The sequence below is a fragment of the Sebastes umbrosus genome, chromosome 14 (assembly GCF_015220745.1).
Source record: "Sebastes umbrosus isolate fSebUmb1 chromosome 14, fSebUmb1.pri, whole genome shotgun sequence".
NCBI lineage: Eukaryota > Metazoa > Chordata > Actinopteri > Perciformes > Sebastidae > Sebastes > Sebastes umbrosus.
Window position 1 is genome coordinate 16,143,211 of NC_051282.1, and position 15,847 is coordinate 16,159,057.

The 15,847-nt window shown below is 39.8% G+C and overlaps 1 protein-coding gene across 3 annotated transcripts in view; it reads left to right on the forward strand.

Moving 5' to 3' along the window:
* Nucleotides 1-15,847, forward strand: part of LOC119501436 (RNA binding protein fox-1 homolog 3-like) — a 466,701-nt gene that overhangs the window by 133,288 nt on the left and 317,566 nt on the right. Inside the window, exon 1 of one of the 3 annotated variants that reach the window (XM_037791781.1) lies at nt 10,094-10,097. The exons of the other annotated variants lie outside the window; for them this stretch is intronic. The gene's annotated coding sequence lies outside the window, so the exon portion shown is untranslated. Of the gene's footprint in view, nt 1-10,093; nt 10,098-15,847 lie in introns of those variants that run through there. 3 annotated transcript variants of the gene reach the window in all.

The window sequence follows — 15,847 nt, forward strand, 5'->3', positions numbered from 1 at the left end:
CACATTGAGTTTATTGCGGTAACATTGACATAGTTCCTCTCTATCAACAGTATTATCTAAATCATGTTATTCCACTAAATCTTTTGTGAAGGCTCCATAAAGAGACTGTCATTTAAATAGGCGCTGGATGCCTCTTGCTCGATTCTCTGACCCCGTGAAGGTCAATGTCAGTCTTTGTAGTAAAACTTTATGAGATGAAAGAATCCCCAACTGAGCGGAGACCTTGGTCTGTAATTGCTTGATACCCTTCTGCTTAATACAAGAGAAAGAGAGAGAGAGAGAGAGAGAGACACTGAGGCTCAGACAGCGGGAGAGTCTCATCTGTGATATTCACAGATGAGATTGAGTGACTTGGAGTTGAATATTCCGGATGATTCAGCTGGACGCAGTGATCGGGCTCATCCTCCATTGTTTTTTTTCTGTATTGCCACAGATGGAATAAGAGTGTGAGGGGCTTTTGTTGTCTCCGTGCTCATCGCTGGTCTGTTCTTTATGATCCCGATGTCCCCAGTCTATTCTACACAGAACCAGCGATTGTCTGTGCAAACAAAACCTCCCTCCCAAGTGATCACTTTCATTGAACCATAGACACTGTATGAAAATATGTACTCCGCTATTCAGGCATGGGGAAAGGGCAGCCGTCAACAATACCTTTGCCTTTTTCAATTCGCAGCGCACATCAAAAGACAAGGCGGGAAAAATGCAGCGGAGTTGCCAAGGACTCCACTTTTTTTTTCTTTTATTGTGGCTTTTTGTGTCCTCTTCATAAAGAATAACAATGGCTTATTGTCTCTGTCTCTCGCTGGGAGCCAGGCGGGGACTATCAGAGGAAGAGTAATAGGACGTACAGGTTGGGGCATATGCTGGCGCAGACATGGCCCCTAAACTTCCTCTCCATCATTCTCTCCATTTACCCACCGCTGAGGCACATCTGGGTCCAGGTGGCATCCGAACATGTTGTCAGCATGTTGTGGTAACTGCCTTAATGGCTTGAGTCATTCTAACTGACAAGATGGGAAAACAGACATGGCAGAGTCTCACTCAGCCTCTTTATCTTGTGTTTACCCACCACTGTTCCATTGATAACATAGAGCCTCCTACCTCCATGGCCCGCAGAAGCCCCGACTAGGCTGGCCAGGTTAGAGTCCTCTGGGCTTTCATAAAACAGATCAAATAGAGCCGTTTCCTGCCCTGCAGTGGTCGACTTGTGTAAACATGCACTGCTGAAAATGAATAGCAAGTGAATTGAATGAGATCTTTGTTGTTGTGTTTTTATGTGCTGTGTTTGGTTCCTGATTATGAAGGCTTAAAATGATAGAACTAACCAATCAGTAGTGACTGATATTAAATGTTTAACATCAGTTAATTTGACAAGGAACTGTAGAGGTTGTTAAGAGCTTAATCTTTTCATAACGGTCAAAGAAATAAGCTCAACACATTCTCACTCCCAACTTGTCAAATACCGACGCTTTGTCAGTGCCCATCTAGCGTCTAGTTTTGGACGTTCAGGGACGGCGTGTCACTTTCCGCTCGTTACATGCATAGTGTCTTCAAAATAAACTTCTGTGATCACAGGAAACGTACAGTTTCCTCTTGTTACATGCATAAAGTCTCTTTTCATAATATACTTCCAACATAGGTTTACTTAGTTTTTAGGTTTAGGCAACAAAACTACTTTGTTAGGTTTAGGAAAAGACCATGGTTTGGGTTCAAATAAGTAAGTAAAATAAAGTTATGTAAAATAAGGTTATGTAAAATAAGTACGCTTGTTACGTAAGTTGTTACACATGTTATAAAGTTAAGGAAGTTGCGTAACAAAAATATCGTCAAATAAGTCGATGTTTCACACATGACACAAACAGCGGTCTGCACTTTTTCACTGAAAATAATAGCATTGATAACATGTATTTGTTCTTCTAACATGAATTTCAATACAGAAGAAGTGATTAACTACATCTAAGATGTTTTTAAGCAGCTATCAATTCAGTATGATTAATGTAAGGCTAGACACAATGCAGTCAGATACTCTATCTACAATGATAGACTGTACAATCTGCTGTAGTTCTGCTCATGTTTTAATGAAGCCTTGTTTTTGTAGAAATCACTCCAGTTATATAAAACATAACAGGATATAACCTATATTCAAATGGTCTCCTTAAAGACTATACATTTCTTGCCTCTGAAACCTAAAAGATAATTCTCTAGCCACCTTTTTAGAGGTTTGATTTAAAATAATCTTCATGATATGAAGAATGACATAATGTTTTCTAAAAAACGGAGTCATGACTTGTTTTTAAAGAAATCCACAAGGCCACATTTGATTTTGGCATTGGAAGATAGTAGAGCCGTTTGATCTTCTAACAAACATAAATAATACCCACAGTGCTTTTCAGGGCATTCAGGAAGGCCAGCGCACTTTTGCTTTGGCAACCTGCTCAATGCTGTTAGCAGCTGTATTTGTTTAAAATGTACCAGCTGTTGGTGGGTGAGCCAAAAAGTTGAGCACACAACTGTAGCGCACATTGATTTGATATATTCAGCATTCATAACGCTGTAAGCCTGTGCATCAGTTCACCTTTATTTTGTCTTCACACACACACACACAAGTTAATACCTAAAAACCCTAAAATAAAGGATAAACGTTAGCTTTGGATGAATCCTAATGAGCTGAACTCCCAGGATGAGCTCAAGGATTTTTAATTGACAGCACAGTCAGCTTGTTGCACACACACGCACACATATCAAATAAATTGGCGCTTGCCTCCGTTGAGCTTCGAGTGTTGCGTAAGAACTTCCAGGTACATCCTTAAAAACAGTTTATTGGTTAAAATAAAAAAGTTATAGATTAGTCCTTGTTTGTGATGACGTGCGGAGGCGTGATGACCCAGAAGAGTTCAGGATATTATCTGGATGGAGGCGCGACTGTGAACCACCATAAGTTATAGTGAGACGTGCACTTATCTTTAATTAACGCAGAGTTCAAGAACTGCCGGCTTCATCCGTTACAGAGACGGGCAGACGGAAGCTCCTTTAATTGGGGATGAGGGAAAAAAAAGAAGAAGAAAAAAAAAACAATTGAGCTGAGTAGATGGGTCATGCATTAAGGTCAACATTTTTCATAGAAATCTCCAATCTTCTCTCCCAGACAGCATGATTAACTTTGTCACAGCTTCATTCTCTATTTGTGTGCGCCGAGATAATGAGTTTAGAGTTGAAGCTATAATTTCTGTATTTTTTAATTTATGCCTCAATTGAAAATAAGGTGTTTTTACAATTTGGTAATGTTGGAAATAACTCAGGCCAGTGATATGGGCACTGATGTGACCTGAGGATGGACGAGGTGACTCACATAATCAGAGAAATAGCATCAATCTTTGTTTGTGTACAGTGAATCTACCTGCGTGTTACTCTGAGAACTGCTCTGAGAATAACAATGACAATATACAGTAAATAAATTCCTTCTCTTCTATGGAAGTTAAAACGCTGCTTGACTTGTTGCACTAATGATAAGCATTTTGTGTTTTAGTAATGTTATGTCTCTGCAAGCAATGCTGGCTATTGTTAGCAGCTGTTGAAAGGAAAACCTAACATTTATTAGATAAAGTCATATGCATCCACTTTCCCAGTAAGGTGTGAGGTTGTCAGCTGTGTGTCTTCCTGGCGTACACCGTTAGGATGTTCGCCAGTGTATTGCAAGCCCAGTATGCAATAGTGATGATGAGTATGAAGTTATCAGTGACGTTATAGCTGTGAACGTAGCAGTGCAGTGAGTTCAGTTTATTTGTCGATGATACAACTCCTCAAGACCCAAGCCCAAGCTCTCGTGTCTTGCCAGCCACCTGCTGATTAAAGTGAAGGGGGTTATCCCCGAAGTTAGCAACAACTTTTGCTCAGCATCTTTTTAAAATGTATATTATTTATTTATTTTTTTAGCTGCTTAACTGACGGCATTAATAGATTTAAATTATTCTTGTCAGATTACGGCTAAACAATCAATTATTAACCTCCCTCCGGTAAAAAGATAAATGTTGCCTTTTCCACTAGCAACGCAGTCGACGAGCACACAACATATAACCATAGAACGGATAGAGACTAAAAGGTTTCATATGAAAAATCAACACAAACAACAATAATAATTGATCAAAAGACTAATACTAAAACTAAATACATTTTGTGCCGACAATTATACTGTTTATTGTGAACAAAGAATATGCTCGTAGAGTATTTTGAAGCGTGCTTTAAAACATAATATCATTTTCCGTCATAAATATGAGTTCCTCTGCAGAAATAGAAGAAGCATATCAGTATTCAGCTGCTTCCTCGGGTCATTTGGTGAAGAAATGTAAAATGATAGCCTCAAATGAAAAGATAGGTCAGTCCTTTTTATACGAATTTTGGTAAAAATGTATGTTACCCTAAGAATTGGAGATTAAGTAAAGACGTGAGGCCCCTGCGCAGCCCTTGTTTTAACTTGTCATCTCTGATTTACTCTTGCAGATGGAATATTAAGTATGTTCTTTTAAACACGAGGGGGAGAAAAAAAACAGTAGAGAAAGGGAATTTAATCCGCTTGGCTTTATTTTGATAATGTTTTAGAGCTACGCCTGCCCAAATCCATCGGCAGAGCTGTTCTACTTTCTCTTCCATAGACGAGCCAATTCTTAATCCCAATTCATCTAATTGTACCTCAGAGTGCTAATAAATATTGTTATGAATTATTCAGGCTGTGAGTGGGCTGATGACACAGAAACGGATGCAGTGAGCAGAATTCAAAGCACTTCAAATTGGAAATGGGAAAGTGCACTAAATTCTCTCAGAATTTGAATTAATGAAAGTTGCATGGAAAATGAATGGTGTGGGGACCTTCTCCTTATGATTATTGTACTAATGGGGATGTTAGTGCAACTGTCCATGGCAAAATACTGCTGGTTCATAGAATGCAAGCTGATATAAAAGGTAAGTGCCATTAAAACATCATGCAGTCAATGATAATAAACACCCCCTGCATTAATATGCCTATTATACATGAAAGTTGGTGCACTCTACTACACTGCACTACAACTGACTGACGTCGCCTGAACCCAGCAGTTTGTCTGGGCGCTTATGTCACAGCAAAACGGTTCAATAATCTATTCACGCCGCACCTGGCAGTCATTTTTTATGTCGTTTAAGTGCTGCTTTTAATGCATTCATCTCTTAATTTGCCGCCCAGATACTGTATGTTTTCAAATGTCATCCATGTTCTGCACAGCTGGGGGTTTTACAACTTGCTTCATGGCTGCGGGTCCACAGGGAGCAACCGGGGATTAGGCTCTGTGGCAGCATTGTGCCGAGCCTGTCTCGTCGCGGTACTGTTCCACTACTGAGCTCCACTAATGGCCACTGCTCAGACCAGGCCTCATTAAGGCAAACTGACACCAGGAAACGGGGGCTCGCAGTAGGCGTGATTAGATTAAAAGTTCAGACAAGCCTTTGGTCTGTGTAATTTGTGGGGCTCCGGTGATACACAAATAAACAAAATGCAAGAGCACTTTAGAAACAGCCCCCTTAATTAGCTCATTGAGACTTGGGTAAGCAATATCAACACCGTGGCCTTGGGCTCTGGAAGTAGCTGCTGGAGTAAGGGAGGAGCAGAGAGGATGGAGGGGAGGGGGGATGAGGGACAGAGGAATTATTCACTGTATAGTCATGTTTCTATGAGCGTTATTTTTCAGCAGGGGAAGCAGGCGGGAGGTCATTGAAAGCAGCAGCGCAGGTCCAAGCTGCTGATTTGGGGCTGGAATTAAAATGTTCCACAGCTGTTTGGCTGGTCTCTGTACCTTGACTAATGAGTTGTGGAACAGGCTGATATCTCGCCAGTCGATGACATCCTCACTCGGACCAGTCAACTGTTTCAAAGTGTTTTCTGACTAAAATACCACCTGCCCCACTCAGCTGTTGCTACAAACAGCTGCCTCCAACATGTGGACTGCAGTGCACTGTATGCAAACTTAACTTTTCATCAGACCAACCAGCACAATTACACGGCTTTTCATACTTGACATCAGAGGCGGGCGTGCTCTTCACACAATGTCTTTGCTAGATCCTGTTCACATGCCAATTTTTCAAGCATTGAATTCAGCTACAAGAACAAGAAGAAAGACAATTTATTCGCTGTTGCCAAAGGCTGTGGAGCACCGCTATTGCTCCTGGAGCCGATATGGCACCTGAAATATCTAGGCTATATTACTTTGTAGGGACTTTGATAAGCTTGTTACCAGCCGCGACTGCAACACTGGTATTGCTTTCACCTTGTGTGCCTGTGTGTGTGAGTCATCATGGCAAAATGTGGTCCTGGAGACACCCACTGTAGCGTGAACTACCACAGAAGTGGTTCTGAGTACTTTGCCAAGTGTTTATTTTTTCTGTCAGTGGACAGATTTTGTGGCCACGTCAGCGTCACAACTGTGCAAGATGCAGTCGTGGAACTTTACAGGAGTATAGTTGATATCAAAATGAAGGCCAAGTTCGAAGATGGCTGTGGTCCGAGCAAGGGCGGCATAAATAGAGGGGGAGGAAATGTTACGCCTCCGGCCCAATTATGCGTCGCAGTTGGTGCGTTCCTATTGCAAGTTCCCGTTCTGGGCTACTGTAGAAACATGGCGGCCGGCTCCGTGAAGAGGACCCGCTCCCTATGTAGACGGCTCATTCTAAGGTAACAAAAACACAATTCTTAGTTTAAGGTGATTATACACTAAAGGAAATATACTTATTAATGTTATATTCAATTTCTGCCAATAGATCCCCCTAGATGCTACACACTGGTCCTTTAGGAAGTAGAGTTTCTGCCTAATAAGTAACTGTTGTGACTCTATTTGTTTAGCTTTGTTTTCCACACTGCTTACACTGGTGGGCCAGTGGAAAGGTTTAATTGATAATATGACAGGAAGTCTTATATTGTCTTTGACACCAATTTTGAAGCTGCCTGTTGAATCTCAATACCCTCTGAATACTTACCAAAAAAAACAAAAAACGCAGCTCTAACTGGAGCAGATGAGAAAACAGCTGTCAGCAGTGTTCCTGATTGTCCATGAAGATTAGTGGGTGCTCATGCAAGATATGGTCTTGGGAGGAAATACTGAAGAATCACAAAATATCTTGTCCTTCATGACAACCCTGCTCCTAAAAAAATACATTCATATACCATTGAGGAGTTTTGTCTAATATGTAAGGAGGAAACATAATTGTGTCCTGACTTATGTCCAGTCCAGGAAATGTTACCGTTTTGTAACACACATACAGTAAATCATAGTGAGGATTTAATGGTGCATCTCATGTTTGGTTAAGTTCACTCTACAAAAACTTTGCTTATAGTGTGATTTTTTTTTTTTTTAGGTTTTTATCAAATATTGAAAAAATAAATATGTCTAGTAATTTTTTCATTATATCAGAATTTTCAATATATAACCAAGACAAAAACAATCTTACCCTAACCTTAACCAAATGCTTCATTTGCCTAAACATAACCATACAAACATTAATTTAATTTAATAATTATTATTGTAAGAAAAATAAAACACATTAGCAGTCAAATCTTTGCAAATACCTTCTGTACAAGCATTTTGCTTGCATTTTGAAGCTTTAGTCATTAAAAAAATGGTTTATTACATGAACAAAAGACATAATTAGGATGGCATTAAGTTTAATAAACTTAATATTTTTAAAGTTTTAGATTAGTAATATATCTACATATTTTTAGGAGATAAAGTTGTCTTATTTTTTTTCTTGAAAATTATATGAAGAATTAGATCCAGCAATTGATAAATATATCAATGATGATGTTATCTGAATAAATTCAGAAAATAATTCAGTTCATCAAATAGACATTTGGGAACAGCTGCCCCCTATATTACTCCATCAACGGTGGCTTGAATATCATTTTGACAACGCCGTGTCATCAATGAATTTTGTAAAATGAAAACAGCCACATCATTTAATTTATGGTCTTTTAATGAAAAGGCCTACGAGGCATGCAGCTGTTCCGCAGCTTGTGGCTACTGAGGAAGGACGAAATGAAAAACAAATAAAACAAACCAAAAAGAAGCAACCTTGACTGTCAGAGGCAGCCAGTAGAAGTCAAACGCCCGTCCAATCAATTGTGTCTTGTGCCAGCGCTAATTGGACCCGTCTGACGGTCGGAGGTGGTTTTTGAGCGCTGTTGTCGGTCCTAGATGTTTTGATGCCAGGTTGTAGGTAATGGATGACAGCGAGCTAAAAACGAGCACAAAAAGGTCTACAATATAAACTAAGTTGGTCATCACCATCTAAGCACACATTTTCCTGCAGCATCTGTACTTACTTAACACCTTTGATAAAATATAGTAATATATATTTCTTCTGTTGGGAGCACCATCAGTAAACATTATTATAGACGCAGCGTGATAGCTAATCTGATTGATGGATCATGCATGAGTAATGGTGACACATAAGTGATGGATAGTGTTAATATCTTTGAAAACATTTTTTTTTTTCCTTCTAAAAAAGACAGCAGCAGGCAGCGGCACTCCTACACTTATTTTCCATCCACCAGTTAACTTCCATTTATCATCGCATTTATCAAAATATGTTCGCGAGATGTATTTTTTTACTTCTTTTTCTCACTCTCCTCGGTCGATAAAGTTTTTCCCGTGTGCTGATTTGCAGCCGTTGGGTAATCAGATTTAAGTGATGTTCCAAACCTTTAACATTCAGGCTTTAAAATTGTCATTTCAGGACCAGCTGTCAGGAGAAGAGAAGGGAAGGGAGGCAGTTCAAGCAGTTCTGCCAGGCTGTTTGTGTGTGTTGTCATGGCTGCACCACTGCAATACATTTAATAGGCCCATGTCAAAGTTGGTGCATTTTTAATAGGAGATGTTTCTGTTTTCTGACTGGCTCAAACGGTCAGTGAGATTTTTCAGGTTGGAAGCCCAGAGCCAACTGGTTGTTATTTAAAAAAATACATACTGCCTGGTCACTATAACCAATTATGTGAAGCGGTGTGATAACATCAGTACTGTACTGTAGGGCTGCCAACAACTCATTTTCTATTGATTAATCTATCGACTATTTTACCGATTCATCGATTAATCTAATCTAAGGCTGTCAAAGTTAACGTGATAGTAATGCGTTAACACAAATTTGTTTTAACGCGACTAATTTCTTTAACGCAATTTGTGATTTTTAAATAGTAGCGTGCTCAGTTTTAAAGCTAGAGTGAATATACTGGTATCATGTTAAACTATAAAACCTGAGCATGTCGTACTAGCGTTTTGCAAAATAACGCTCCAAACTTGCGCTAAATTTTGACGAGGAAAACTGTCATGGCCATTTTCAAAGGGGTCCCTTGACCTCTGACCTCAAGATATAGGTATGGAAATGGGTTCTATGGGTACCCACGAGTCTCCCGTTTACAGACATGCCTGCTTTATGATAATCACATGCAGTTTGGGGCAAGTCATAGTCAAGTCAGCACACTGACACACTGACAGCTGTTGTTGCCTGTTGGGCCTGTTGAGTTTGCCATGTTATGATTCGAGCATATTTGTTATGCTAAATTCAGTACCTGTGAGGGTTTCTGGACAATATTTGTCATTGTTTTGTGTAGTTTATTGATTTCCACTTATACATATATACATACATTTGCATAAAGCAAGCATATTTTGCCCACTCCCATGTTGATAAGAGTATTAAATACTTGATAAATCTCCCTTTAAGGTACATATTGAACAGATAGAAAATATGTGATTAATTAGCGATTAATTTTGGACAATCTTGCAAAAAAAATCTAATTGACCATTCTATTTTATTTTGACAAACTGTATGTCATTGTGTAGCAACATAATACAAAATGTAAACACAACTTTACATATTACAGTGAAAATCTGTAGTGGGAGCATTATTTGATAGGGGATATTTGTCTACTGAAATACTCTACTCAGAAATCTTAAATATATAAATTATAATAGAGTATCAAAATATGCCCCCGACATTTTTCTACAGTACACTCACCCCTGTTTGTAATGAAAATTGCCCTATGGTAGCAAAGCAGCATATATTGTCAGGACACGTCGGTGGTGCTGGTGTGTTGGTCTCAACATAAGCTTGGACGTTTGCCGAGTGCAGTGGTGATTTTAGACGTAAAATATTGACCTAGTCAAATGACCACAGCAACAGTTCAATATGTGTTCTACTCCTTTTTCATTTTGCGACATGTGAAAGGTTCAACTTTATGCAAATTTCCTCTGATATGTGACAACGTCAACCAATCACACCTGTTTTGATTCCTTTGAGAAACAGAAGCTGTTTGCAGCTGAATCGTTAGCCCCTAGTCGCCTTTATAAAAGCACTTCAGACAAATGTGAGAAAAGCAGATCGTCATGGTAAACGTCTTCCCCGTTCACTATGATATAACTTTAATGAGCTACCGGGACGTGGGAATGATGTGTGGAAACACCTCGCTCGAGAAATGAACTACTTCCTTGTGCACCGCTGTAACGGCAACGGGAGAAAATAACTGTCCAACCAGAGCTGAGTATGTAAATTGCGTGCTTAACACTAAACACAGCAGAAAGCTTCAGGCTTGTGAGAGGCAAAGAAGGAGCCTGCTACTTTGAATCCTTTGTTGTGATGTAGCATTGTGCAACAGTGCAATGTGAAATTATGTACTGCACACTTGGATGGAGAGTTCAAGTATACTTACACTAAATTTAGTTCCAGAGGCTTTTCCACTTCAACGAGCACCACAAAGGGAAGAATATAAACCATGAAACTGCAATGATACCCATAAAGAAATTGCATTATTACATCAGGAGATAGTGAACAATGACTGCAAATCAAGTGTGGTTATGAAAACACAAGCAAATGATGGTACAGTTTATGAATGAAAAGTAAGGGAAGCACAAAGCGATATAAAATACTGAGACTAAAAGTCAATGCAGAAAATCTTTGATATGAAAATTGTACCAATACTCTGAATATTTCCACAGAATTTCAGCTGTCTGAGGCAACCTTATCAGGCTTCAAAGCCAAGTTGATCCCTGGTGGAAACAGAGCCATTTCTGCTGCCAGGAAACACCATCTGACCTTACATGTAAATAACAACATTATGAATCATTTTTGAACACTTTCTTTCAAAAATGCATCTTCTAGTCAAAATATGTCGGGTCAGGCTCCAAATATTTAGCAATTTCTATCGTGGGTTGGATTTAATTTGAACCAAACTTGATACAGAAAGCGAAGCAGTTAACTTGACGGATCTCAGAGATCAAGATGACTTCTATTGCTTGCCAGACAACACAATATGGAGACAGTAGTGTCGAAATTGGATCCTTACATTTCTGCTTCTTTCAAAATGACTTTGATATAAAGTGTCAGGACACGAACAACCTCAAAAACCTTACCGGAAAGGAAACTTTTCTTGGGTTCTGTCAAAACTCTGAATAATTTGAACATCAACTAAAATGCGCCCATAGCACCCAACCTGTCAAGTACCTGAAGTTGGCTTTAAATGCTCCCATTCTGTGATCAGATACTTCCCAACTTTAATCGTTATTGTGCAAATTTTCAATTGTGTATTGGTTAGTAAAAGTTCTCAAGTACAAGTGACTAATGCTTACAACATTTTTTGAAACTGGTCCTGTATTGAAAAAGAACGCTGCAGACGGCAGCCGCTAAACAAGCTGTAATGTAATCGATTGGGGCAACTCCTCTCCGTCAATGTACGTCCACTAAAAGTGCTTGTTTTTGCCGCCGACAGGCTCGGATTGTTATTATAAGTGTCTGACAACATTATGGAAAGGACCCTACAGAGAATTAAAACCTTTTTCCTACTGTTGGTTTGATCCAGTCTGTTTGTTTTTGTGTCGGTCGCTCAGAGAAGTCTCGTTCTGAAATCTCACGTCCCGTCCACATCGTCGAAGTCATTTAAATATTCAGCCATGACATTGCAAAATCTTTTAGATAACACTAAGCTATGCTATCTGTACTCCAACACAACAAACTCTGACAACACCGGCACTCCTTTTTCCAACTCTCACCAGACCGGATCAAGCGAAAGCCAAAGAAAAGCGTTTTATTTCTCTGTAGGGTCATTTCCATAATGTTGTCAGACACCTTTAATAACAATCTGAGCCTGTCAACAATCACTTTTAGTAGACGTACATGACGGTGAAGAGTTGCCCCTACCGATTACATTACAGCTCGCACAGCGGCTGCCGGCTGCAGCACTCTCCTTCAATACTGGACCAATTTAAAAAATTGTTGTCTCCATTATGCCTGTTTCAGACTACACAATATTTGTGTTGGTTAGGATGTCAGATTAAGATTTAGAGTCATGCATTTTTGTTTCGACTTGGCCGAGAGATATGACATACTACACAGTGGCCCCCCGATCAATCATTGCTGGTCGTCTTTCATGACGTGCGTGATGTCATCAATAAGGAAGCTCGAGCATCACATTGGCACTGGCATTTTGAAATGATATCCAGCATACATGGAGTCTAAACATGCACATGTGTCATATCTAGAGTCGCTCAAGGGTTTGTGAAATCAAAAAATAAAAAATAAAAACTGGCAGAAAACGACAGACAAGTCAGGCCATTTTCTATTCCTTTCAGATTCCTGTCTTCTGCCACCCACAGTGCTAAATCAAGGGGCCAAGTCGAGCTCACTTCTACTATATGTGTATGTGTGTGTGGTTGAGGGGGGGGGGGGTCACAGAGAGCTGTGAAGTGCATCAGTCCCATGCCTGTCAGCAGGCCTACACTGCACGCCTGGCCCAAAGGCCAGCCCTGAGCCGTGGAGAACGCCGTGGTCGCCTCCACACCGCTCTGCTCCCAAAACATCCACACTGCCCACCAAACAAAACCCAGAGAGCGAGCAAACAAACCTCAAAGTAATATTATACAACATATACACATAGTGTATTTGCACAGGGGCGCTCTGTTTACAGTAGACATATACAGTATACAGTGTATATATATTTTTATATATATATATATATATACACCAGCTCATAGAACATGTAAGCACACACACCACCACACACTCATCTCAGGAAGTACAGAGTAGGAGGACAGGCCCGGTAGCTCATCTCTTCCCCTCTTCCTGTCACTGTGTGGTGGATTCAGGCCTTGTGTTTGGCACAAAAGGCCTCCTACATGCCTGGAGGCCAACTCCTACAGGCCGGCTTTACCCAGCTGGTTCCCTCCCACCAGGATCCCGGTCTGAATCATTAACTCTTACTGAGGTTTTTCCACACTGTCAGTCATTGACAGAGCTAAACCCAGCTAATGGGTAACGCAGAGGTCACTGTCATTTTTTTTTTTTGTCAGAATTTTGCATTACTCCTACGTTTACAGAGTTTCTTTTGACAGAAAGTAGCCTCACTTTTTTTCTGATATTCAACCTTCTGCTGTACTTCCTCAAAAGCATTCTGATGGATTCCTTTTTCTACCTGCAAAATAAGCCACTGGCAAAAAAAGAAAAGAAAAATCATACAGTCAGAAATGCTCTTTAGGCAGGAATAAACTCACTAGTTGTGGTAAACTTTCATGGGCAGAGCATAATAACCACCACTTTTACTGAGAGCATTTCACTAAAGTGCTAAAGATTTAAAACTGCTTCATTATATCTTCTCTCTTCCTACATTTTCATCTGTCTATAAGAGACTATACGGAGGTTTTTGGCTTCTGCCCTGATGATTTTTTTCCTCAACTAATGAGATTATTTCACAGCCTGGTTCCGACCTCTGAACTATCATCCACATGCACATCCACACATACAGTCTAACGTTATAGAAATAAGATACATTGATACCACTAATTTGTGAAGGAAATATTTAATTTTATTTATTTTTTATTCTTTGATTTTTGGGTTACTGGAAAAAAATTAAATAATTCCTGGCAGTGACTGAAAATCAAAACATGCCTACTGTAGTAATTTAGAAATTTTCCAAAGTAAAAATCCATAGAAGAGTGTAATTAAACTTTTTCCCATGGTCTAGTGTTAAAAAAGTTAACAAAAATCGCAATATCGAATAGCAATACATATCGAATTGGCACCCAAGTATCGTGATAGTATTGAATCGGGAGATAGGTGAATCGTTCCAGCCCTATACTAAAAAGATGTCTGTTTCTCCGTCATCCTGGCACAGCTAGAATCCATTCCAAACAAAAATGCAGTAACTACTAAGTACTGGTTGTTTTACACTGGCATATATCTTCGATCGACAAGACAAATGTTAAGTTATCTTCTCCTCGCAACTGCTACCACAGTTTCTGTTGACACAGGATATATCCCGCGGATACGTTAATCACTGATTGGTTTGGGCAAAATAACAACCCCTTCCAAATAGAAAACATGCAATTATGAACACGATGTCAGACTGAATAATGAAGTCAAAATGAAAGTCTGTTTATCAGACTGATCATTTGTTCTTTTTGCCTCCCGTCCCTCTCCGCGAAATGTTGTCGATAAGCAGAACTTCAGTCTGTGGTCTCACCCCGAGAGACATTCATTTCAATGAGATGACCTTCAAGGAAAAGCTGGTGACACGACAAGATTAGTTCGAGGACAGGGGGATGTATGAGTGTGTTTGTGTGTCAGGGATGGTTCAAAGGTGAGAATTTAACATCAGTCACTGGCAAAATACAAGGAACTAGGGATGTCACGATGAGGACATTTTCCCACTGGTTAATAAACTCGTGACAACATTTATGTTACATGTTACACTAGACGTTTTACAAGAAAAGATGACGGTCAGTATGTGTAGAGTGCTTACTTTGATCTTTAACGTTGGATGGCTGTGTGTTTGGCCTCTCTGGTTGAGCTTTCGCTGTGGGGCCACGGGTGCCGATAGCATTCTACATGTATTTGATTGTAATGGACCATCTTTGTTATAATTTAATAATAGTCCGGAGGGCTAACATCAGTGTTGGAAATTAACTTTTTTGTCAACCTGCCACTGTGGCTAGTGGATTCAAAAATTTACCAGCCACTCAATAGATTACCATTGTTTTTTGACTTGAGTGAAGTGAATCAAATCTAGCAGCCAATTGCATATTTTACCAGCATTTGGCTGGTGCTAATTTCCAACCCTGGCTAACATTAGCCAGCTCTCTTTATAATGTTTCCTATTATTGTCAGGAGGTCGTACTAATCGCCAAATTTCATACGCCTCTATAAATCTGGACCGTTTACCGGTACTTGCAGAATTAGAATTCTGCCATGATGACGTAAAGACCCTTCCTTCTTTTATAGGATCCTTGGCCAAATACAGGAAAGATGTTTCAAGATACAAACTCTTAAGTTGCTCTATTTTTTATTGTTTTCAGTTGTTGCATAGTGATGCAGTAGAAAATGCAGATTGATGTTGATGAACATGTTTAGAAAGTGCTGTAAAGACGGTATAGGAAAATTGATATCATGGCAAAATGTGTAATAGACCTGCCTGTCCACTCAGAGGATAGCATTTCAGTGTCAACTTTAGCCTCGCCAAGATGTGAATATTACACACCTGTATGACGGTGCATTACCAGCAGGGGGCAGCAAACCACCCACTTAGTTTGGGCAAGAAAACCACTTGGTTAGGTTTAAGAAAAATGTCATACTGGTGGGCTTAAAATAAGTACCTAAACCAAGTACAATACATATGGAAAACATGTCACAAACATCACTAACGCAACAAAACAAAACACTGGTCTCCTGGTTGAAAGTACACGCTTGCCTTGCGCATTATCGTGTCATTGACACGCCTTTTCGTGCGAGCGGGCTGAACCGAAACGCATTAAATCAAATAGTGTGATGATACAACAGAAAAGTCAGGGTAGAA